Below are 25527 nucleotides of genomic sequence, written 5' to 3'. Positions count from 1 at the left end.
GCTTCAGCATCAGTCCTTCCAATAAATATTCAGGACTGATCTCCTTTAGGATGGACTGGTTGGATCTCCTTGCAGTCCAGGGGACTTTCAAGAGTCTTCTCCAACACCGCAGTTCAAAAGCATCAATTCTTCTGTGCTCAGCTTTCGTTATAGTCCAACTCTCACATCCATACATGACCACTGGAAAAACCATAGCCTTGACTAGATGGACCTGTGTTGGCAAAGTCATGACTCTGCTTTTTAATACGCTGTCTAGGTTGGTCATAACTTTTCTTTCAAGGAGTAAACACCTTTTCGTTGCATGGCTGCAGTCACCATCTGCAGTGATTTTGGAGCCCAAAAAAATAAAGTCTGTCGCTGTTTCCATTGTATCCCCATCTATTTCCCATGAAGTGATGAGACCCGATGCCACGATCTTAGTTTTCTGAATGTTGAGTTTTAAGCCAACTTAAAATACTTCTTGGGTCAGGTTTATAGTATTCACATAGCCAAAGGAAGAAGTACATCCAAGTATTTCACAATGTATGCCTCACCATACAACTTTTCACTGACCTCTGAAAACAAAAGAAATAGCATGTGCTAATACAAACAAAATGTTCTGATGCTTTCTTTTTTACCCCATTAACAAGGAGTTTTGTTGTTGTTGCTTCCCTGGCGGCTCAGACGGTAAAAAGTCCACCTGCAATTCAGGAAACCTGGGTTCAATTACTGGGTTGCAAAGACCCCTTGGAAAAGGGAATGGCTACCCACTCCAGTAATCTTGCCTGGAGAATTCCATGGATAGAGGAGTCTGGCAGGCTGTAGGCCATGGGGTCACAAAGAGTTGGACACGACTGAGTGACTTTCACTTTTCATCACTTCAAGTCATGTCTGACTTTTTGTGACCCCACAGACAGCAGCATGCCAGGTTTCCCTGTCCTTCACTATCTCCCTGAGTTTGTTCAAACTCGTGTGCATTGAGTCAGTGATGCCATCCAACCATCTCATCCTCTGTTGCCCCCTTCTCCTCTTGCCCTCAATCTTTCCCAACATCAGGGTCTTTTCCAATGAGTCTGCTCTTCACATTAGGTGGCCAAAGTATTGGAGCTTCAGCTTCAGCATCAGTCCTTCCAACGAATATTCAGGATTGATTTCCTTTATGATTGACTGGTTGGATCTCCGAGAAGTCTAAGGGACTCTCAAGAGTATTCTCAAACATCACAATTCAAAATCATCAATTCTTCAGCACTTAGCCTTCTTTATGGTCCAACTCACATCTGTACATGACTACTGGAAAAACCATAGCTTTGACTAGACAGACCTTTGTCAACAAAGTGATGTCTCTGCTTTTTATTACACCGTCTAGGTTTGTCATGGCTTTCCTTCCAAGGAGCACGTGTCTTTTAATTTCACAGCTGCAGTCACCATTCACAGTGATTTTGGAGCCCAAGAAAATAAAATCTGTCACTGTTTCCATTGTTTTCCCATCTATTTGTCATGAAGTGATGGAACCAGGTGCTATGATCGTAGTTTTTTTAATGTTGAGTTTCAAGCCAACTTTTTCACTCTCCTCTTTCATCCTTAGACTGCAATGAAATCAAACCAGTCAATCCTAAAGGAAATTAGTCCTGAATATTCATTGGAAAGACTGATGCTGAAGCACCGATACTTTGGCCACTTGATGTGAAGAACTGACTCATTAGAAAAGACCTTGATGCTGGGAAAGATTGAAGGAAGAAAGAGGAAGGGGATGACAGAGGATGAGATGGTTGGATGGCATCACCGACTCGATGGACATGAGTTTGAGCAAGCTCCAGGAGTTGGTGATGGACAGGGAAGCCTGGTGTGCTTCCTTGGGGTCACAAAGAGTTGGACACAACTGAGTAACTGAACTGAACTGACACTGCATGTAAGTTAAATAAGCAGAGTGACAATACACAGCCTTGTTGTACTTCTTTCCCAATTTTGAACCTGTCAGTTGCTCCGTGTCTGTTGCTTCTTGACCCACAATACAGGTTTCTCAGGAGACAGGTAAGGCAGTCTGGTATTCCCATCTCTAACAATTTTTCACAATCTGTTGTTATCCACACAGTCAAAAGCTTTAGCATAGTCAATGAAACAGAAATAGATGTTTTCCTGGAACTCCCTTCCTTTCTCTATGATTTAACGAATGTTGGCAATTTGATCTCTGGTTCTTCTGCCTCTTTAAAGCTCAGCTTGTACATCTGGAAGTTCTTGGTTCATCCATGAAGGGGAACAAGGAGTTTTACTCTTTCTCAAATCTCTAAGAATTTCCAAGAAGTTTAAGGTCTTGTCATCATTTTTGGATTGCATCTACTGAATTGGAGAAGGAAATGGCAACCCACTCCAGTGTTCTTGCCTTGAGAATCCCAGGGACGGGGAAGCCTGGTTGGGCTGCTATCTATGGGGTCACACAGAGTCGGACACGACTGAAGCGACTTAGCAGCAGCAGCTACTGAATTACCATTTCACATTTGCTAACTCTTCAATCCAAAAATGTTCACAAAAGGAACTCAGCTTCTTTTCCTGATTTTCTCTGTCTCATCACTTCAACCATCCATTAAAAAAAAAAAAAAAAAATTTATGTACATACTTGCATACACGCTTTTGAGAAGACCTGACTCTGTCAACTTTGGGGGAATGTAGAGGGAATTTATTCTGGAGATATATAAACATCTGAAAACTAAAATTTTAAATTCTTGTTCCTAAAAAGCCCTGTGATCATTTCTCCAACTGTCTCCTGCTTTTAGCTCTTCTCTTCCTGGCACCAACCCTCACAGGGGAAAAAAATAGTCATATTTTCTTATGTGGAAATTTTATCCTTCAAACTCATCTGAGAGCCTCCCATTACACAGCCCAGGAATCAGCAGAAACATAGAAATCATGGTTGTCAGTTCAGCTACAGCACTTTTTCAGAACAGAGCCAAAATTTTTCCCTATTTTTGTCCCAAAGTAAGATGTAGAAGGTTTTTCATTCAACTGAAGAGAAGGACATATCGATTATCGGAGCAATAAAATAATGAGAGGAATGCCAAAAGGAAATTCTAACGTGCAATACTTGAAAATATTAATTAAAAGAAATGGCAACCCACTCCAGTACTCTTGCCTAGAAAATTCCATGGATGGAGGAGCCTGGTGGGCTACAGTCCATGGGGTCACAAAGAGTCGGACACGACTGAGCGACCACGACAATCCCTCCTGGATAGTTTATATTAGGTTTTGATGATCTTTTTGCCATTGTGTGGTCAAATCCTTCATTCAGTGCTCCCTCAGGAGCACATAGAATAAGATGAGGTAAAGAAATGTAAAATTACCCTTGAAAATAAATTACATACTCTGTGTATGTGTGATACATGTGATGTATTTTTATTTAATCATGCCATCGTTAAAATTTTTCTGTTTTGGCAAACACATCATATGCAATATCCCTCAGTTTTCTTATTAATATTTTTATTTCTTCATAAGCAGTCATTGGGTTCTAACTTCACTCATTCCCCAGTGGCTCAGTGGTAAAAAAAAATCTGCACACAATGCAGGAGACACAGGAGACTCCCTGGGTCAGGAAGATCCCTTGGAGAAGGAAATAGCAACCCATTCCAGTATTCTTGCCTGGAAAATCCCATGGACAGAGGAGCCTGGCAAGCTAGAGTACAAAATGTAACAGAGTCAGACACAACTGAGTGACTAAGCATTCAAAAACGTTTTCATTTAGGAAGCCAGTTTCTAAACTGCAAAGTGGTAAATATTTTATTCTTTAGATAAGGTCACTTATTGAATGTTTCTAGACCCACTTTCCTCATTAAAGATTGAAAGAATTTGAAAACTGAAAGGTTAAATCCCTTGAATACTAATTTATTACTTTCATATATTAGTGACAAACACATAAGTGAATCTGTGATTTTCAGGCTTTTTAAAACAGCTTAATTGAGTCATAATTTACAGTCTAAAATTTGACCATTATTAGTATACAATGATTTTTAGTAAATTTATAGAGCTATGCAATACCATCTCAATCTAATTTAAAAACATTTCCACCACCACTCCCATATGGTTTGGGGGTGCTAACACTTCCCATCTCCCTACAGCTACAAACACACAACTTTGGTCCTCCAATCAGGTATTTCACCCCTTTGTCCTCTGAGATTGGTTCACAAAAGGCAGATGAACCAATCCAGAGCCCTACCTAGAACTTTCACTGGAAGAAGGGGTACTGGTATGCCTTGATTTTGGAAAGTTTACTTTATGCCACTTCACTTTTATGAAAGACCTACATGAGCACCTGTTTTTGCTAACCAAAAGAAACCCCCCCAAAAAAGAGAGACAAAAAGTGAAAACAGCATTCAGGGTTTGTTTTGCAGCGAGCTGTTACAAAGGCAGTGAGCATCCTAAGAAATCACAGTGGTACTGCCAAGCTCCATCCCAACGAACTACACTCAGTATCTCAGCCTCTAGCTGCCAAAGCTTTGAACTGTGCGTGCGAGCATCTGTGCCTTAGCGAGATGTGTTTTGTGCATCCACTAGCAAGATGAGTCCTAAAATAATTGCTTCTTCACTTTGCACCACTTCAGCTCACAAAAGCTTTCATAGGAATTCTCTACTGTCAGATAGCATGGGAAACCTGTATTATTTTTAGCTGAGGACACCAGGCCTGAGGACAATGAAGCCTGGAGGTTTTTTTCTCAAATGGTAAACCACTCTTCTCCCACTATCTAATCATCAGATTTGAAAGGGATTTTTTTTTAAAAATCAATTATCCCATCTCTCTTTCTATAGTACAAAACACCCCCTCCCCCCTCCCCACCCCCCGCTACTGGTCTAGAAGCAATCCAATGAAAGCAAAGGTCAGAACTTTCAATCAGTGGTTAAGGAAATTAAATGCTCTCTTTCCCAGAAAGGGACACCAGTGCCCTTTAGCAGTCATGAGAAAAGTCAAGCTGAGGATAAATCAAACACAAGGAGAATGGCAAAGCCCAGAAAATCTCAGAGAAAGATCCAGAATCCTGAGGAAGCTATTCTTGAAGAGGTGGTGTGGACAAAATTTTTTCCAGCCATTTTAAATTCACTTTTCTATTACTTGCAACAAAAGCAACCTATCCGGTTGAACATCTTTCTGCCCTGGTTTGTTTTGTTAACTTTTCTACATTATTTGACTCTGCTGATCATCTTTTGGAATTTTTTTCTCCTGGGGCTTCAACCCTTCACTCATCTTCTGCTATTTAAATGCATCCAGTGTATCCACGAAAACAAGCATGGAAAAACATGGATAGCACAGCACATTGCTGTTGATTCAGGTTCATCTCTCCTTTTCCTCTCATCACAGGTTTATGTGATGAGCGTGGGCATCCTTGTATTGTTCCTAATCCTAGGGGAAATATTTTGCTTTTTACTGTTGATGTTCAGTTCAGTCAGTCAGTTGTGTCCAACTCTTTGCGACCCCATGAACCGCAGCATGCCAGGCCTCCCTGTCCATCTCCAACTCCCAGAGTTTACCCAAACTCATGTCCATTGAGTCGGTGATGCCATCCAACCATCTCATCCTCTGTCATCCCCTTCTCCTCCTGCTCTCAATCTTTCCCAACATCAGGGTCCTTTCAAATGAGTCAGCTCTTCATATCAGGTGGCCAAAATACTGGAGTTTCAGCTTCAACATCAGTCCTTCCAATGAACAACCAGGACTGATTTCCTTTAGGATGGACTGGTTGGATCTCCTTGCAGTCCAAGGGACTCTCAAGAAGTCTTTTCCAACTCCACAGTTCAAAAGCATCAATTCTTCTGTGCTCAGCTTTCCTTATAGTCCACCTCTCACATCCATACATGACCACTGGAAAAACCATAGCCTTGACTAGATGGACTTTTGTTGGCAAAGTCATGACTCTGCTTTTTAATATGCTGTCTAGGTTGGTCATAACTTTCCTTCCAAGGAGTAAGTGTCTTTTAATTTCATGGCTGCAATCACCATCTGCAGTGATTTTGGAGCCCAAAAAATAAAGTCAGCCACTGTTTCCCCATCTATTTGCCACGAAGTGATGGGACCAGATGCCATGATCTTAGTTTTCTGAATGTTGTGCTTTGAGCCAACTTTTTCACTCTCCTCTTTCTGTCACATAGACCATTTATTATATTAAGGTATGTTCCCTCTATGCCCACTTTCTGGAAGTCTTACAGGTTATGTTGTCCAGTTCTTTCCATAAAATTAGGTCAGCGTTCTTGTTCTTTAGTAAAACAAATAAAGATTTAGCATAAGAGATTAAGATTTGGCCAACAGATTGTCCAATCTTATGGCTGTAAGATTTGGTCAATTTCAGCAATAAACAAGTAGCAAAAAAATCACAATTGGTAATTAGTTTGGGGTTTTGGAAAACTTTAGACACCATGAAGTCTATCTTAATGTAGATATAGCCCTTGTTCTGATATAAAATGCTCTAAATATCAATCAAATCCAGGTTTGGGCAAACTAATCTTCCTCTGGTGAACTTATGTCCGTTTAAGACTAAAAGTTGCAAAGGGATGCTGTTTTCCTGTGAGAAAGCTTGAGAAGGAGAGCAAAGAAGAAAATCAGCCACATATCTCAACAAAGTAAAAACCCTAGGAAATTTTATATTATCCAGGTTGGCCTTCAGGATTTCTGGGAAACAAAAAAAGATTCAGTAAAACCCTGAGGCATTACTGTCCAGGTGAATTTTTTTTTCTCCAAGTTAGCACAAAGTATCGGTTAACTTCATCAACTGGAATACTAAAAAACGCACTGCATACATCAATTACAGTTAAAATTTTGCTTTTGGTAGGAGTGTTAGTAGGGGTGTGAGGGTTAGAAACAGCAGGGTGTGAAGGGATAGCAATGTTTATTGCTCAGAGGTTCTAAACAAAATTCCCTTCAGTTTTCTCAGCAGCAAAACAGAAGTATTACAGGGACTAGTACAAGGGATAATGAGGCCTTGACCTTGCGATTTTCTATTATGGGCTTTATATCTTTAAAGACTTATATACTTAGAGGATATTGATTATTTCTGGAGAGAGGTTCTGAGGGACCTATTTGAATCTTGATGGGAGGTATGCTGTAGATTTTGCCAACATCAGTTAGACATTTTGGCCATAAGGAGGGTGATAAGTGATTCAGTAGGGATAAATTGATCAGTGTTTCCAAAATGAGGTACATTTTGGAAATGTCACAGACAGAGAAAACAGAAGACATTAAAGGGTCATTTAATTCCCTTGGTTGACTGTTTTGATGACTATTGTCAAATTCTAGAATCTTTTCCTCCTTTTGGGAGAGAGAAATTCTAGCATGATATTTATTTAAGAAGTCTTGGCCTAATAAATGAATGGGGCGGTGGAAGTAAGGAGAAAGGGGTGTGTATCAAAGGGCCTTAACAAAAGGAAATAGGCTTAGGGACAGGAATCTTCTAAGGTTCATTGCACAGCCCCGCTATTTGAAATGTTTTAGTACTCCGAGGCAGGAACTCTTTATGGTAGTGGAATGGAGCAACAAAAGTGTTTCTAGTGTGTCAGTTAGGTCTGGAAGAGTCTCGCTTAATCTGGAGAAATGTTCCTGCAAGCCAATTAAGAGGGAGGACTGGGAAGAGCCCCAAATAGTTCTTTGAGGCATGTCTTGAGAATGAGTAGGGTATTAAAAATGCTGCTTCAAGGACTGAAGGTGCTTGAAGAGCTGTACTTAAATTTATACCAATCCCTTTTCTAATATCCTGGCCCACTGTAATAATACCAGAAACCAGAAGGACTTTGTTTGGGTTCAGTTCAGTCACTCAGTCCTGTCTGACTCTTTGCGACCCCATTAACCGCAGGATGCCAGGCCTCCCAGTCATCACCAACTCCCGGAGTTTACCCAAACTCATGTCCACTGAGTTGGTGATGCCATCCAGCCATCTCATCCTCTGTCATCCCCTTCTCCTCCTGCCCTCAATCTTTCCCAGCATTGGGGTCTTTTCCAATGAGTCAGTTCTTTGCATCAGGTGGCCAAAGTATTGGAGTTTCAGCTTCAACATCAGTCCTTCCAATGAACACCCGGGACTGATCTCCTTTAGGGTGGACTGGCTGGAACTCCTTGCAGTCCAAGGGACTCTCAAGAGTCTTCTCCAACACCACAGTTCAAAAGCATCAACTCATCACTCAGCTTTCTTCACAGTCCAACTCTCACATCCATACATGACTACTGGAAAAACCATAGCCTTGACTAGATGGACCTTTGTTGGCAAAGTAATATCTCTGCTTTTTAATATGCTATCTAGGTTGGTCATAATTTTCCTTCCAAGGAGGAAGCATCTTTTAATTTCAGGCTGCAATCACCATCTGCAGTGATTTTGGAGCCCAAAAAAATAAAGTCAGCCACCGTTTCCACTGTTTCCCCATCTATTTGCCATGAAGTGATGGGACTGGATGCCATGATCTTCGTTTTCTCAATGTTGAGCTTTAGGCCAACTTTTTCTCTCTCCTCTTTCACTTTCATCAAGAAGCTCTTTAGTTCTTCTTCATTTTCTGCCATAAGAGTGGTGTCATCTGCATATCTGAGGTTATTGATATTTCTCCCAGCAATCTTGATTCCAGCTTGTGCTTCATCCAGCCCAGCATTTCTCACGATGTACTCTGCATATAAGTTAAATAAGCAGGGTGACAATATACAGCCTTGACATACTCCTTTCCCATTTTGGAACCAGTCTGTTGTTCCATGTCCAGTTCTAACTGTTGCTTGTTTTAGGTAAGGGGCTTTCATTTGATGAAGCTGAAGAATTTTAGCAGTCTTCTTTTTAGGGGATTAATTCAGATTATGACAGAGCTTGTTAGCCAGATTAACTAAATCTGGAGTGGGCCTAGTTCTCAATTTTGGAAGGGAAAAGCCATAGTTGAGACCACTAATAAATAGAGTTATTATTAAAAAGCTATCCAAGTGGAATGAAGGAAGGAAGACCAGAATTCTCTAAAAAGTATTCTGAAGTCTACTGTAACAATTATGGACAGTTTTGTCAGATTTTTGTGTACAAGCCTGAATTTTGTTCCAATCAACAAGCTTTGGAGAATTCCAGGAATTGCCAGATGAAGCTGCCTAGTGATTGCATAAAGCTGAAAGTTAACAGGCTGGGTTTCTGGTTGTGACTCTAGAGACCTTTCAAAGCTTTTCTAATTAGTCATTTTCATGCAATGCTGGGCCTAGGCTTCATTAACAAGTACATGAACTAACTCATATAAGTCAGAGAAATAAAGTTGAAGAGTTTGAATGACCATCTTAAATTCCTCAGTAAATCTGTGAGGATCTTCAATTCCTTTGAGAAAAATCTTTGTGACCTGCAGTTCAGCCTTAGTCCAAGGAATATAATAAATTAAGTGTTTAGCCTCTGGATCCTCAGAAAGCTTACTATTAAAGGGACAGATTCTAATAAATTTAAAGGAAAAGGAGTGGGGAGAGTTTCACAGAAAGGGCGGCGGCGGGTACGGGGGCGGGGTGGGGCCGGGCGGGGAGGTGTTGACAAGAGAATTAGTACAGGAAAACTGAGGGTATATAGGGGAGGTAGGTGGTGTAGAATGGAAGGAGGAAGATGGCACCGGAGTTAGGGCCTGAACATAAGGAAACAAGGGAGAGGAAGAAGATGGTGCTGGAGGCAGAGCCTGAGAAAAGAAGCCAGGGAAGAGGAGCTTGAGGCTTCAGAAGCCATCTTACCTTTCTTGAATCGTTTGCCTCAGTTAATTGTAAAATCTTATTTTTCAGAGAGGTAATTTTAGGCTCCTGATAACATTTGGAAGCCTCACGTTCAGTTCAGTCACTCAGGCGTGTCCGACTCCTTGCAACCCCATGGACTGCCGCACGCCAGGCCTCCCTGTCCATCACCAACTCCTAGAATTTACTCAAACTCATGTCCATTGAATCGGTGATGCCATCCAACCATCTCATCCTCTTTTTTCCCCCTCTCCTCCTGCTTCCTGCCTCAAAAACCAATCAAAATAAGCATTCTGTTCAGTCTAGGAAATTTTAAAGCTACAGCATCAAATTTGGTTTTAAGAAAAGTAAGTTTGGGTGTTTCAACAGTTCCCCATAATGGCCAATGGTGTTCTAAATTGCTTTTGGTTAGGTCAATCCTAACCAAACGCATGTGAGGAAGGGTCATGGTTTTTAAACATAAAATTGGCCAGGGTCCCTGAAGGGGATGGTATGCTCAGAACATTTAAATAACTGGAATCTCATTTCTCAGAAGTTTTTCTCTAAAGTTAAAGAATTTTCTAACAGTCTAAACAGATCAAACAGTTCAAATAGCCTACAGGCCTAATACCAGTCAGTCCCAAGGGAACCGTCTGGTCCCAAAAAAGCCAAGCTAAAGGCTGCACAGCACAGTTCTAATCAACTAGCCTAATCCCAAGGGAGTGAGGACAAAGGCTAAACAAGCACAGATCCAAGAGAACAGCCGCTACTGCAAAAAAAAAAAAAAATCAGGCTGAAGGTTGAACCGACACAGTTCCAATGAAATAGCCCATGTTCCACAAGAAACAGGCTGAAGGCTAGCCAATTTCAGGAGGAATAACTCCTGTTTCAAAAGGAATCAAGCTGAAGGCTAACACAGTTTCAGTTGGAACTGCCTATTTTTTCCTAAAGCACCAAATGAGTACTTTTATACAGAGCAAGGCCTTAATCAGAATCGGTGACACCTGAAAATAGATTCGAAATAAAATCTGAAGAGCTTCAAAACACAAAGAGGAAAGAGGCTGAAAAACAGGAGATAGGCTTACTCCAAAACGCCGGGATCTTTGACAAAAGCTTTGTGCAAAAATATGCTCAGTGTAAGTACTATACCTGTTTGCTTACCAGCCTGGAAGTCAACAGGAGCCTTCTCTGGATCCCCATGTGGACCGCCAAAATGTTTAACTAACACAGATTACCAGTTATTTCTCCAGCAAAAATGGGCTTAATTGGAATCAACAAGGATTTGAAATTTGGGGTCTGTAACCATGGTGAGCCACCACAACAAAGAAAGGAGAACTCTTTTAAAGAGAGGTAAAGAAAGTTGCCAGGTTTATGAGAAACAAGAGTCCACTGAAGAGTTGAGAGTTCGAAGTATAGGGGCTTCTCATTGGCTGAATTGTGAGAGTCTCTCATTGGTTGAGCTCTTGCCAGGCAACAAGGGGACGTGGTTTTCCTTCCCGTTGAGTTCCACTATCCTCATAGAGTATGAGGTTGGAGAAGGAAATGGCAGCCCACTCCAGTGTTCTTACTTGAAGAATCTCAGGGACGGGGGAGCCTGGTGGGCTGCCGTCTATGGGGTCCAACAGAGTCGGACACGACTGAAGCGACTTAGCAACAGCAGCAGCATAGAGTATGAGCGCTTCCCCTTCTGGCCTCCTGACTCTATTTTAACTGAAGTCTCTGTTTATTAATTTTTACTCCTTGCACACCATTGGAACACTGCTTGTACTAATTACCCAGTGATTCCCTACAGAGAACTCTGGTCCCTCATGTAAGAAACATCCTGCCTTGGAGCCCAGCCCAGGTTCCTGCAACTTGTTCAAGCTGAGCTCATAGGATACACCTGTCACAGGAAGGAATCAGATATCTGTGTCAGCTGTTCCTACTGGTTCCCTTCCTGCCTTTTTGACAACTCTATTTCAATTATTTTCAATGGCTCTAGGAGCCATGCCTGGGGTTCCCAGGGAACTCAGCAGTAAAGAATCTGCCTGCCAACGCAGGAGATGCAGGAGTCATAAGTTCAATCCCTGGGTCAGGAAGATCCCCTGGAGAAGGGAATGGCAACCCATTCCAGTATTCTTGCATGGAACATTCCATGGACAGAGGAACCTGGTGGGCTACAGTCCATAGCGTTGCAAAGAGTTGAACGTGACTAAGCAACTGAGCACCACAAGCCATGCCTATTCTCTAAACATTAGCATTTCCTCAGGTATAAATGCCACATAGTAATCACAATATATACTGTTAAATAAAACTAAATCCACGTAAACTGAGTAATCTGTTCGTATCCACAGTGACAAAATTGGGCTTGGTATTCAACTTTGTCCCATCACTTCATGGGAAATAGATGGGGAAACAATGGAAACAGTGTCAGACTTTATTTTGGGGGGCTCCAAAAATCACTGCAGATGGTGATGGCAGCCATGAAATTAAAAGACACTTACTCCTTGGAAGAAAAGTTATGACCAACCTAGATAGCATATTGAAAAGTAGACACATTACTTTGCTAACAAAGGTCCATCTAGTCAAGGCTATGGTTTTTCCAGTGGTCATGTATGGATGTGAGAGTTGGACTGTGAAGAAGGCTGAGCGCCGAAGAATTGATGCTTTTGAACTGTGGTGTTGGAGAAGACTCTTGAGAGTCCCTTGGACTGCAAGGAGATCCAACCAGTCCATTCTGAAGGAGATCAGCCCTGGGATTTCTTTGGAAGGAATGATGCTAAAGCTGAAACTCCAGTACTTTGGCCACCTCATGCAAGGAGTTGACTCATTGGAAAAGACTCTGATGCTGGGAGGGATTGGGGGCAGGAGGAGAAGGGGACGACAGAAGATGAGATGGCTGGATGGCATCACTGACTCAATGGAGGTAAGTCTGAGTGAACTCCGGGAGTTGGTGATGGACAGAGAGGCCTGGCGTGCTGCGATTCATGGGGTCACAAAGAGTCGGACACGACTGAGCGACTGAACTGAACTGAACTGAACTAAGTAATTCTAATGTGATGCTGCCATTTAAAAAACCTCCTGGGGGGAATGGGCTACCCACTCAAGCACAGGTATCTCTTCTGCATATCTCTAACACCTTCATTAGCAACTCCAAAAACAGACCAGCAATAAAACCTGGGGAGCTTGTCAGGAGTAAAGAACAGCTGTTTGGGACAAATAGTACAAATCAAAACTGTAGATATATTTACCCTTTAAATGGAGATCTGAGGCGACCACCTTAAAATATAAGCTACCTAAATGGCAAATTCAAGGAAAACCTTACTCATCCTTCAGAACTCATCTCAAATTGCACTCCCTTGTGAAACCTTTCCTGATTCCATCAACAGAGCTACAAATCTTTACTTCACATTCAGATCTCTTACTTTATTCTGACTTGCAAAGGATAATTGTTGTATTGGTGTGGGCCCAGTCACAATGGGTTAAACAGAGGACATGTAATATAAAGAATGATTAAATTCTGATGAATAAGTATATTGTTGTAGCTGTTCAGTGGTTAAGTCATGTCCAAATCTGGGACCCCATGGCCTGCAGCAGACCAGGCTTCCCTGTCATTTGCTCTCCCAGAATTTGCTCAACTCTTGAGTTGATATTGAGATTGAGTTGCTATTGATATTGATATTGAGTTGCTCAATATCTTGAGTTGATAATACCATCTAACTATCTCATCCTCTGTTGCCCCCTTCTCCTCCTGCCCCAGTCTTTCCCAGCATCAGAGTCTTTTCCATTGAGTTGGCTTTTCACATCAGGTGGCCAAAGTATTGGAGCTTCAGCTTCAGCATCAGTCCTTCCAATGATTATTCAGGGTTGATTTCATTTCGGATTGATTGGTTTGATCTCCTTGCTGCCTAAGGGACTCTCAAGAGTCTTCTCCAGCACCACAGTTTGATACCATGAATTCTTCAGCACTCAGCCTTCTTTATGGTCCAACTCTCACGTCCGTACATGATTACTGGAAAAACCATAGCTTTGACTACATGGACTTTTGTCAGCAAAGTAACGTCTCTGCTTTTTAATACACTATGTTTGTCATACCTTTCTTTCCAAGGATGGGAACAAGTATAAGAAAACTGTATGGAACTCTAGGACCAAGGTACAGTAGCAAAGGAAAAACAAAGTTGGAAGGGCTTCTCCTACCCAAGCTTCAGACCTCACTAAAGAAGGGACAGTTCAGGCCACTGGATAGCAAAAAAGTTCACTGATTTGTTTTAGCCAGAGCTGACTGAGGTCACTGAGAGAGCAGGAGGCATCCTTGTATAGTGTGAACCAAGGATAATTAATCAGCAGCCAGAGAAATTAGTGTGCACTGGGGATGGGAGCCCTGGGAACAGGCAGGCCACTGGAGCTGGAGAAGGAAGTAATAGCTCAGTGAAAACTTCCAGGCTTCCAGCAATCCATGTGTGGAACTGTATAGGGAATGAGGGCTCTCGTGCTATGGGCAGGAAATCTATGAAAAACTAGCTTCTATATCAAAGCTGGGAGTGCCGTGGGAAGCTGATTGCCATGTGAGGCTGAGGCTACAAGGTCACCTAGTGACCTCACATTCTGGGCGTGTGGCTAAAGCAGAGCTCCACTAGATGTCTTATACCCACTCTACCTACTCATTATGCAGCAGCTGGAAAAAGGGAAAGAGCAGCAGACATCCTCCAACAGCCTCTCCTGAGAAAGCACAGCCTCAGACTCACTGTAAAGAGGAGGTGCTTAAAAATAATTCTGTCCATTAGCAGAGACATATATTGAAGAACTAATTTGGAGCTGAGAGGTAGTAAGTTGATAACTGATGCATTTGTATTATTCCTAGAATTTTGGTTCTTTTTAAAAAAATATTTATTTGGCTGCATGGCACATGGGATCTTCATCGTATCATGCAGGATCTTACATTGTGGCTCACAGACTCTAGTTGCCATGCTCAGGCTTAGTTGCTCTGCAGCATGTGGGATCTATGTTCCCCGACCAGGGATTGACCCTGTGTCCCCTGCATTGCAGGGTGGATTCTTAACCACTGGACCACTAAGGAAGCCCCAAGAATGTTGGTCTTTTAAGATTAATGGCTAGGTTTCATTTTTGTAGTCTCTTCATTGCCTAGTTTCTATAACAATGTATGCATGCATGCTAAGTCACTTCAGTCATGTCCAAATCTTTGTGACCCTTTGAACTGTAGCTCGCCAGGCTCCTCTGTCCATGGAATTCTCCAGGCAAGAATACTGGAGTGGGTTGCCATTTGCTTCTCCAGGGGATCTTCCCAACTCAGGGATCGAACCTGTCTCTCTTGCCGCTCCTGCATTGGCAGGTGAGTTCTTTACCACTAGTGCCACCTGGGAAGCCCTATAACAATATATTCCTCAGTAAATAACTGAGAATTCTTAACCGTCTTTTTTGCTGTTGTTATTGTTGCAGAAATTAGCAAGATTATCCTAAAATTCATATGGAAGTGTGAAGGCCTTGGAATAGTCAAAACAATCTTGAAAATGAGCATAGTTAGAGGGCTCACACTCTCTGATTTCAAAACTTACTACAAAGTTACAGTAATAAAGACAGTGTGGCACTAGCAGAAGGATAGAGATATATATCAATGAAAAAGAATTGACAGCCCAGAAATAAATTATTAAATTCGTAGTAAATTGACTTTTGACACTGGTGCCAAGATCACTCAATGGTGAAAGAATATCTTTTCGACATATGATGCTGAGACAACTGAATATCCACCTGCAAAGGAATGGATTTGGATATAAGGATCCCTACCTCATACATATACAAAAATTCACTCTAAGTGGATCATAGATCTAAATGTAAGAACTAAAACATAAAACTCTTAAAAGAGGAGAGCAAGTCATCATGACTTTGGATAAGGCAATGGTTACATAGATATGACATGAAAAGCACAACCAATAAAATAAAAATTAGATAAATTGGATTTAATCAAAATTCAAAACCTTTGTGCTTCAAAAGACATCATAAAAGAAGTAAAAAACAGCCCACAAAATGGGAAAAAATATTTGCGGATCATATATCTGTTGAAGCATTTGTATCCAGAATATATAAAGAACATTTACAAATAAACAATTAAAAAATAATGAACCAATATTAAAAATAGGCCAAAATAAGGAACAGATATTTTCCCAAAGAAGATATACAGATGGCTAATAAGCACATGAAAAGAAGCTCAATATCATTAGTCATTAGTGAAATTCATATCAAAATCACAGTGATCTATTCACCTCATACCTACTAGGATGGCTATAATCAAAAAGACACTAATAAAAACTTGGGAAAGATACGGAGAAATTGGAACCCTCGCCAGTGGCAATGCAAAATGATATAGATGATAGTCTGCACCATTTGGAAGACAGTTTGATAGTTTCTCAAAATGTTAACATAGAGTTACCATATAATCATCAATTTCACTCATACACAACAGCATACACAACAAAATTTCAGCACACACAACAAAAAAAATTGAAAACATATATACACAACAAAAACTTACACATGAATACTGTTGCATTCACACTAGCCAAAAATTGGAAACAACTCAAATGCCCATTAAATGCTGAATGGCTAAACAAAATATACTATATCCATGCAACAGAATGCTAAAAGCTACCATTAAAAGGGAAGAAGTATTGATATTAATACATGCTACCACGTGAATAAACCTTGAAATCTATTCTAAGTAAACCACCCACAAACAGCTACATATGATTCCATTTATATCAAATGTTCAGAATACGAAAATACATAGAGTCAGAGAATAGGTTAGTGGTTGTCAGGGGCTGGAGGAGGGGGAAGAGAATGGGGAATGACTGCTAATGGATATGGGGCTTTATCAAGAAAAGATGAAAGTGTACTGGAACTAGATAATGATGATGTTAGCACCATAATACCAGAAAGAATGAAGAGACAGAGCAAAAGCAAAAACAACACCCAGTTGTGGATGCGAGTGGTGATGGAAGTGAAGTCCAGCGCTATAAAGAACAATATTGCACAGGAACCTGGAATGTTCAGTTCAGTTCAGTCGCTCAGTCGTGTCCAACTCTTTGCAACCCCATGAATCGCAGCACGCCAGGCTTCCCTGTCCATCACCAACTCCTGGAGTTCACTCAGACTCACGTCCATCGAGTCGGTGATGCCATCCAGCCATCTCATCCTCTGTCATCCCCTTCTCCTCCTGCCCCAATCCCTCCCAGCATCAGACTCTTTTTCCAATGAGTCAACTCTTCATATGAGGTGGCCAAAGTACTGGAGTTTCAGCTTTAGCATCATTCCTTCCAAAGAAATCCCAGGACTGATCTCCTTCAGAATGGACTGGTTGGATCTCCTTGCCAAGGGACTCTCAAGAGTCTTCTCCAGCACCACAGTTCAAAAGCATCAATTCTTCGGCACTCAGCTGTCTTCACAGTCCAACTCTCACAACCATACATGACCACTGGAAAAACCATAGCCTTGACTAGACAGACCTTTGTTGGCAAAGTAATGTCTCTGCTTTTGAATATGCTATCTAGGTTGGTCATAACTTTCCTTCCAAGGAGTAAGCGTCTTTTAATTTCATGGCTGCAGTCACCATCTGCAGTGATTTTGGAGCCCAGAAAAATAAAGTCTGACACTGTTTCCACTGTTTCCCCATCTTTTTCCCATGAAGTGATGGAACCAGATGCCATGATCTTCATTTTCTGAATGTTGAGCTTTAAGCCAACTTTTTCACTCTCCACTTTCACTTTCATCAAGAGGCTTTTTAGTTCCTCTTGAACTAAGGTGGTCCATGAAAAGGTAATTTGGAAGTGGTCAAACAGGAGATGGCAAGAGTGAGCAACACTTCAGGAATCAGTGAACTAAAATGGACTGGAATGGGTGAATTTAACTCAGATGACATTATATCTACTACTGTGGGCAAGAATCCCTTAGAAGAAATGGAGTAGCCATCATAGTCAACAAAACAGTCTGAAATGCAGTACTTGGATGCAATCTCAAAAGTGACAAAATGATCTCTGCTTGTTTCCAAGGCAAAGCATTCAACATCACATAATCCAAGTCTATGACCTGACCAGTAATGCTGAAGAAGCTGAAGTTGAACGGTTCTATGAAGATCTACAAGACCTTCTAGAACTAACACCCAAAAAAGATGTCCTTTTCATTATAGGGGACTGGAATGCAAAAGTAGGAAGTCAAGAGATACCTGAAGTAACAGGCAAATTTGGCCTTGGAGTACAAAATGAAGCAGTTCAAAGGCTAACAGGGTTCTGCCAAGAACATGCACTGGACACAGCAAACACCCTCTTCCAACAACACAAGAGAAGACTCTACACATGGACATCACTAGATGATCATACCAAAATCAGACTGATTACATTCTTTGCAGCCAACGATGGAGAAGCTCTATACAGTCAGCAAAAACAACACCAGGAGCTGACTGTGGCTCAGACCATGAACTCCCTATTGCCAAATTCAGACTTAAATTGAAGAAAGTAGGGAAAACCATTAGACTATTCAGGTATGACCTAAATCAAATCCCTCATGATCATACAGTGGAAGTGACACATAGATTCAAGATATTAGATCTGATAGACAGAGTGCCTGAAGAACTATGGATGGAGGTTCAGGGATCAAGACCATCCCCAAGAAAAAGAAATCCAGAAAGTCAAAATGGCTGTCTGAGGAGGCCTTACAAATAGCTGAGAAAAGAAGAGAAGTGAAAGGCAAAGGAAAAAAGGAAAGATATACCCATCTGAATGCAGAGTTCCAAAGAATAGCACGCAGAGATAAGAAAGACTTCCTCATGATCAGTGCAAAGAAATAGAGGAAAACAATAGAATGGGAAAGACTAGAAATCTCTTCAAGAACATTAGTGATACCAAGGGAACATGCCATGCAAAGATGGGCACAATAAAGGACAGAAATGGTATGGACCAAATGGAAGCAGAAGATATTAAGGAAAGGTGGCAAGAATACATAGAAGAACTGTACAATAAAGATCACCAGATCACCACGATGGTGTGATCACTCACCTAGAGCCAGACATCCTGGAATGCAAAGTCAAGTGGGCCTTAGGAAGTATCACTATGAACAAAGCTAAGTGGAGGAATTCCAGTTGAGCTATTTCAAATCCTGAAAGATGATGCTGTGAAAGTGCTGCACTCAATATGCCAGCAAATTTGGAAAACTCAGCAGTGGCCACAGGACTGGAAAAGGTCAGTTTTCATTCCAATCCCTAAGAAAGGCAATATCAAACAATCTTTAAACTACTGCACAATCGCACTCATCTCACACGCTAGAAAAGCAATGCTCAAAATTCTCCAAGTCAGGCTTCAACAATCTGTAAACCGTGAACATCCAGATGTTCAAGCTGGACTTAGAAAAGGCAGAGGAACCAGGGATCAAATTGCCAACATCTGCTGGATCATCAAAAAAGCAAGAGAGTTCCAGAAAAACATCTACTTCTGCTTTATTGACTACACCAAAGCCTTTGACTGTGTGGATCACAACAGTCTTAAAGAGATGGGAATACCAGACTACCTTACCTGCCCCCTGAGAAGTATGTATGCAGGTCAAGAAATAGCAGTTAAAACTGGACGTGAAACAACAGACTTGTTCCAAATTGGGAAAGTGCCGGGAGTCAGTACAGGAGTCTCCACCCATGACAAGGTCATGTGGGAGAGTTTTGGTGGACAAGGTGAGCCAGAACTCGAGGGGTGCCCCTCTGGGCCTATCTGAGCGTCTACCCCAAAACCAGAATCTGTTTTACTATTTTACTACTTTTACCAACTCTTTTGACATTAAAGAGGGGCTATCCCCGACCACCTTTTTCTGTAAAAAATATCAACTTAAAACTCTAGTTAATAAGTCTCTTGGGCATAATAGGAGTGTTTCAACTCAAACCCCTCTGATGACTTTTTAGCTTGCCTGACAGGTTTGTTCAGATTCACAGCCTCCCAACCATGAGAGGCACGGGAACCTTAAGATATTTTAACAATGCAGAGCTTCTCAGAGAGTTAAAATTGTTAAAATAGAACTAGTAGAGGATTTCTTTGTTGAGCTAATACTTGCTGCTGAGTTTCCATATCCCTTACCTATTGTGTCCCTGGGAGTGTATTGATTCATATAGTTGGTATATAAAAATGTAAGTAGTAGCTTTAATGTTTGTAACCTTGGACCCTTGAGTTAATTCTTTTCTTGTTGTAGCCCACCACACTTTTGCCCTATAGGAATACAACTTTATCTAATGTTTTCAGAGGGTGGCGCCTGACTTTAGAATAATCACCTTTAGAGAAAAATAAGTTTTTTGAAGAAAGAGTTATAAAATGTTAACAGGCCTCCTGGTCAGAAGATGATGTAAATCACCTAAAACTTTTGCATATGATAAGTTTACAAAAAAAAAGCCTGGCTTCGATAAAGATCAAGAACTTCTGACCTTGCATGACTCTACCCCTTCCCCCATTATCCTCTATGCACAACTTAAGGTATAAAAACTACTTTGGAAAATAAAGTGCGGGCCTTGCTCACCAAAGCTTGGTCTCCCCCATGTCGTTCTTTCTCTTTCCTTTTCCTTTTCAAGCTGATTTCCCTGGAGCGCAGAGGCTCTCTGCGTTTACTTTCCTGCCTGGACTTCTAAGACCCACTCGTAGAAGGTGCCTAAGGTGGGGCACCTTCCGCGATTCGAGAGGGCGCCTGTGGCCTACGTGAACAGAGCAAGTCCCATGCTGGGGCTTTATTGGCTTTCTGCGTAAACCAAGGAATATCAGCCTCTTTTCTCTCCTCTATTTTCTTAACTACAAAATTCTTTCCTTATCTCTTTATCTATTCTTTCGCTGATGCCATCCTCCTGAGAAAATCCCTAGATCCAACCGGGGCTAGACCCCAATAAGTGGCACCTGAACAGGGATCCAGTAAGGTAAGCCCCCAATTGTACAGTTTTCGGATGGCTAGAACCCCACTCAAGGTGCCACGGACCCCCCTGCATAAGATAGGTAGGGTAAAAAAGAGTGAAAAGTAGTGAAATCTTTTTGAAAGGAAAATTAGAAAAGATAGTAGATTTTCTGACATGGGTAACACTAAAACTAAAGAACGACAACTCTTCATACAAGTAATCTTAAAACTGTTTAAAAAGGTACAAAATAAATAAAAATATTCTCAAAAAAAAAAAAGGAGGGAGACTGTGCTCTACCTCCCAAGGATAGAGAAAGATCTAAAGATAGAGAAAGAGCTAAAGAATGAAAAGGAGAGAGAAACGGAGGAGGAAGGAATCAGGGAACACAACAAGATAAAAAAAGGAAAAAAGGAAGTTAAAAAAAGAGATACAGAAAAAAAGATAGAAAAGAGAAAAAAGTTAGAAAGAGGGTAAAGGGAAAGAAACGAAAAAAAAAAAGGTAGCAAAAAAAAGGAGGGGGAGTGAGAAAGGCAGGGGGAGACAGAGAGAGGAAGGAAAGAAGAGTGAGAGAAAAAAAACTTAAAAAAGATTAAAAGAGAAAAAAAAAAAGAATCAGCAGAGGAGTGAGGAGAGGACTTACAGGACGCTGTGGCCGGGTGCCCTGGCGAGCCCCCTCCCCCTCTGCGCAAACCTTTAAAAACTCATCCACCACTTTCTGATTTAAGACAATTGCCGCGGCCTCCATTTGCGCCTTCCAGGGCCCAAGAATTCCCCACTTTGCCTCCAAAGCCTCCCAAAGCGTTGCCTAAGCCTGAGGAAGATAAAAAGTTTTTTGAACAAAGGAGATTTTAAAGCAGATGCGTGCACAATATGCAGAGCAGAGCGTGCTCCTTGGAGAAAACCCCCTCGGGGGGGTGGTCTCACCCAGGCTAGGAGAAAAGTGGAACCGGTAAGGGGATTTAGCAACAATATTAACCCCTGACGTGCCGGTTACTCCAATTCCAATGGGAGTGGCTGGCCCCCTACCTGAGGACATTGTAGGATTTGTGCTGGGGCATAACTCGCTTTCTTTAAAAAAAAAAAAAAAAAAAATTTCGGTGGTGCTTGGTGTAGTAGATTCTGATTATATTGAGAAATTAAAGTTCTTGATCTCACCGCTTACCAAAAACTGTGCAAATTAATAAAGGTAAAAAAATAACACAGCTTTTGCTTTTACCTTACTATCAGACAGGAAAAAACTTGACCTCTCAAGCTAGGAGCCACAGAACATTTGGATCTAGTGATCTAGCCTTCTGGGTGCAAGAAATTACAGCTCCAAGGCCTTTAAAAGATCTTTTAATTCAAGGGAATAAAATGTCAGGGCTGAGTTACGAACAGTTATTTAGGCTTTTCAACATTTAAGAGACCACACCTTCAATCTTTTGACTGACTCCCGATATATTATAGGGCTGTTTCCTCATATAGAGACTGCTAATATTCCAAAAAATAAAACTACTATTTTCTCCTTGTTATCTGATTTACAGAAAGAGATTAAACACAGAGATAAAAATATTTTGTGGGACATATTAGAGCCCATTCCAGCTTGCCCGGCCCTTTACATGAAGGAAATGCTTTGGCAGATACATTGACTAAAGTAATTGCTTTAAACTTACATAAAAAGACTGATAAGGCGAAAAATTCTCACAAAATTCACCATCAAAATACAGCTGGTTTAAGGTATAAATTTCATATCCTGGCCAGATGTGTTGCTAACCTGTGGGAGAGGGTATGCTTGTATTTTTCCTCAGGACACAGATTCTCCGATTTGGATCCTGGGCAGACTAATTTGTCCTGTCACAGTCCCCCAGAGACCACTCACTCGCTCGCCGCCCCAGCCAGCTCTCGCCTCCGCGCTGCCATCCACGCCCCACACCCTCCTCGCTGTACCCCACGACCTAGAGCCAGGAAAGTTTGTGCAGCGAGTGAGGGCCGGAGAGAAAAGAGCGCCCACGGAGTGCCATGCAGACCAGCAGGGCCCCGTCGGCCAGAGGGAAACGCCCGAGCCCAGGCGGCGGCGGCTAGCCCGAGGCCGCGAACCCCACCCCTCCACCCGCCATGGGCCCCGCAGCCCACAGCCTGCCTCTCGCGTTCTGCCTCCTGATGCTGGGGACACTGCTCCCCAGGGCCAACACCTACAGCTGCTTCCCAGAACACCCACAACAGGCATTTTGCAATGCAGACATAGTGATCAGGGCTAAAACAGTCAGTAAAAAAGAGTTAGACCTAATATAGTAACTTGTGAACAATGTATGCTTTCATCTTGTTTAAACCCTCAATATAATGTTTGCTCCTTTGTAGTGTTGCAACGTCCACCCTATCTTATGGTGCCTATATGGTAACTATAGTCTTGCTGTATTATATACCTGCATGGCCTAAAGGTTTTCCCTACTTTCTTCAATTTAAGTCTGAATTTGGCAATAAGGAGTTCATGGTTTGAGCCACAGTCAGCTCCTGGTCTTGTTTTTGCTAACTGTATAGAGCTTCTCCATCTTTGGCTGCAAAGAATATAAGCAATCTGATTTCGGTGTTGACCATCTGGTGATGTCCATATATAGAGTCCTCTCTTGTGTTGTTGGAAGAGGGTGTTTGTTATGACCAGTGCATTTTCTTGGCAAAACTCTATTAGTCTTTGCCCTGCTTCATTCCGTATTCCAAGGCCAAATTTAAGACCATTCCCATAGAAAAGAAATGCAAAAAAGCAAAATGGCTGTCTGGGAAGGCCTTACAAATGGCTGTGAAAAGAAGAGAAGTGAAAAGCAAAGGAGAAAAGGAAAGATATAAACATCTGAATGCAGAGTTCCAAAGAATAGCAAGAAGAGATAAGAAAGCCTTCTTCAGCGATCAATGCAAAGAAATAGAGGAAAACAACAGAATGGGAAAGACTAGGGATCTCTTCAAGAAAATCAGAGATACAAAAGGAACATTTCATGCAAAGATGAGCTCGATAAAGGACAGAAATGGTATGGACCTAACAGAAGCACAAGATATTAAGAAGAGATGGCAAGAATACACAGAACTGTACAAAAAAGATCTTCACGACCCAGATAATCACCATGGTGTGATCACTGACCTAGAGCCAGACATCCTGGAATGTGAAGTCAAGTGGGCCTTAGAAAGCATCACTACGAACAAAGCTAGTGGAAGTGATGGAATTCCAGTTGAGCTATTTGAAATCCTGAAAGATGATGCTGTGAAAGTGCTGCACTCAATATGCCAGCAAATTTGGAAAACTCAGCAGTGGCCAGAGGACTGGAAAAGGTCCGTTTTCATTCCAATTCCAAAAAAGGCAATGCCAAAGAATGCTCAAACTACCGCACAATTGCACTCATCTCACATGCTAGTAAAGTAATGCTCAAAATTCTCCAAGCCAGGCTTCAGCAATATGTGAACCGTGAACTTCCTGATGTTCAAGCTAGTTTTAGAAAAGGCAGAGGAACCAGAGATCAAATTGCCAACATCCGCTGGATCACTGAAAAAGCAAGAGAGTTCCAGAAAAACATCTATTTCTGCTTTATTGACTATGCCAAAGCCTTTGACTGTGTGGATCACAATCAACTGTGGAAAATTCTGAAAGAGATGGGAATACCAGACCACCTTATCTGCCTCTTGAGAAATTTGTATGCAGGCCAGGAAGCAACAGTTAGAACTGGACATGGAACAACAGACTTGTTACAAATAGGAAAAGGAGTTCGTCAAGGCTGTATATTGTCACCCTGCTTATTTAACTTATATGCAGAGCACATCATGAGAAACGCTGGGCTGGAAGAAACACAAGCTGGAATCAAGATTGCCAGGAGAAATATCAATAACCTCAGATATGCAGATGACACCACCCTTATGGCAGAAAGTGAAGAGGATCTCAAAAGCCTCTTGATGAAAGTGAAAGCGGAGAGTGAAAAAGTTGGCTTAAAGCTCAACATTCAGAAAACAAAGATCATGGCATCCGGTCCCACCACTTCATGGGAAATAGATGGGGAAACAGTGGAAACAGTGGCAGACTTTATTTTTCTGGACTCCAAAATCACTACAGATAGTGACTGCAGCCATGAAATTAAAAGACACTTACTCCTTGGAAGGAAAGTTATGACCAACCTAGATAGCATATTGAAAAGCAGAGACATTACTTTGCCAACAAAGGTTCTTCTAGTCAAGGCTATGGTTTTTCCTGTGATCATGTATGGATGTGAGAGTTGGACTGTGAAGAAGGCTGAGCGCCAAAGAATTGATGCTTTTGAACTGTGGTGTTGGAGAAGACTCTTGAGAGTCCCCTGGACTGCAAGGAGATCCAACCAGTCCATTCTGAAGGAGATCAGTCCTGGGATTTCTTTGGAAGGAATGATGCTAAAGCTGAAACTCCAGTACTTTAGCCACCTCATGCGAAGAGTTGACTCCTTGGAAAAGACTCTGATGCTGGGAGGGATTGGGGGCAGGAGGAGAAGGGGACGACAGAGGATGAAATGGCTGGATGGCATCACTGACTCGATGGACGTGAGTCTGAGTGAACTCTGGGAGTTGGTGATGGACAGGGAGGCCTGGCGTGCTGCAATTCATGGGGTCGCGAAGAGTCGGACACGACTGAGCAACTGATCTGATCTGATCTGATCTGATCTGCTGTATTACAACAACTACAGGATTTAATGCGATCACAACGGTTTGTGGGCTTACGTATCTTGAAAATAACAGCTCTAATAACTACGATTACTTCTGTTACTGTGGCAGCAATATCATTGACTCAACAAGTACATACTGCTCAATATGTTGATATTATGTCCAAAAATGTTTCTTCAACACAGGAGTAACAAGTGACTTTTTCCACACTTTCTCTAACTTTATTTCAGGAAAAAACATTCTGTCTACTATTTTTAGCTATGCTACTGTGGCCGCTCTAATTCTGCTTTTCACAATTATTATTCCTTGTATTGTCAAAATTCTTCAACAGAGC

Source organism: Bos mutus, chromosome 6 (genome assembly GCF_027580195.1).
Source record: "Bos mutus isolate GX-2022 chromosome 6, NWIPB_WYAK_1.1, whole genome shotgun sequence".
NCBI classification, from domain to species: Eukaryota; Metazoa; Chordata; class Mammalia; order Artiodactyla; family Bovidae; genus Bos; species Bos mutus.
The sequence above is the reverse complement of the archived record's forward strand: the minus strand, read 5'-3'. Positions refer to the sequence as shown.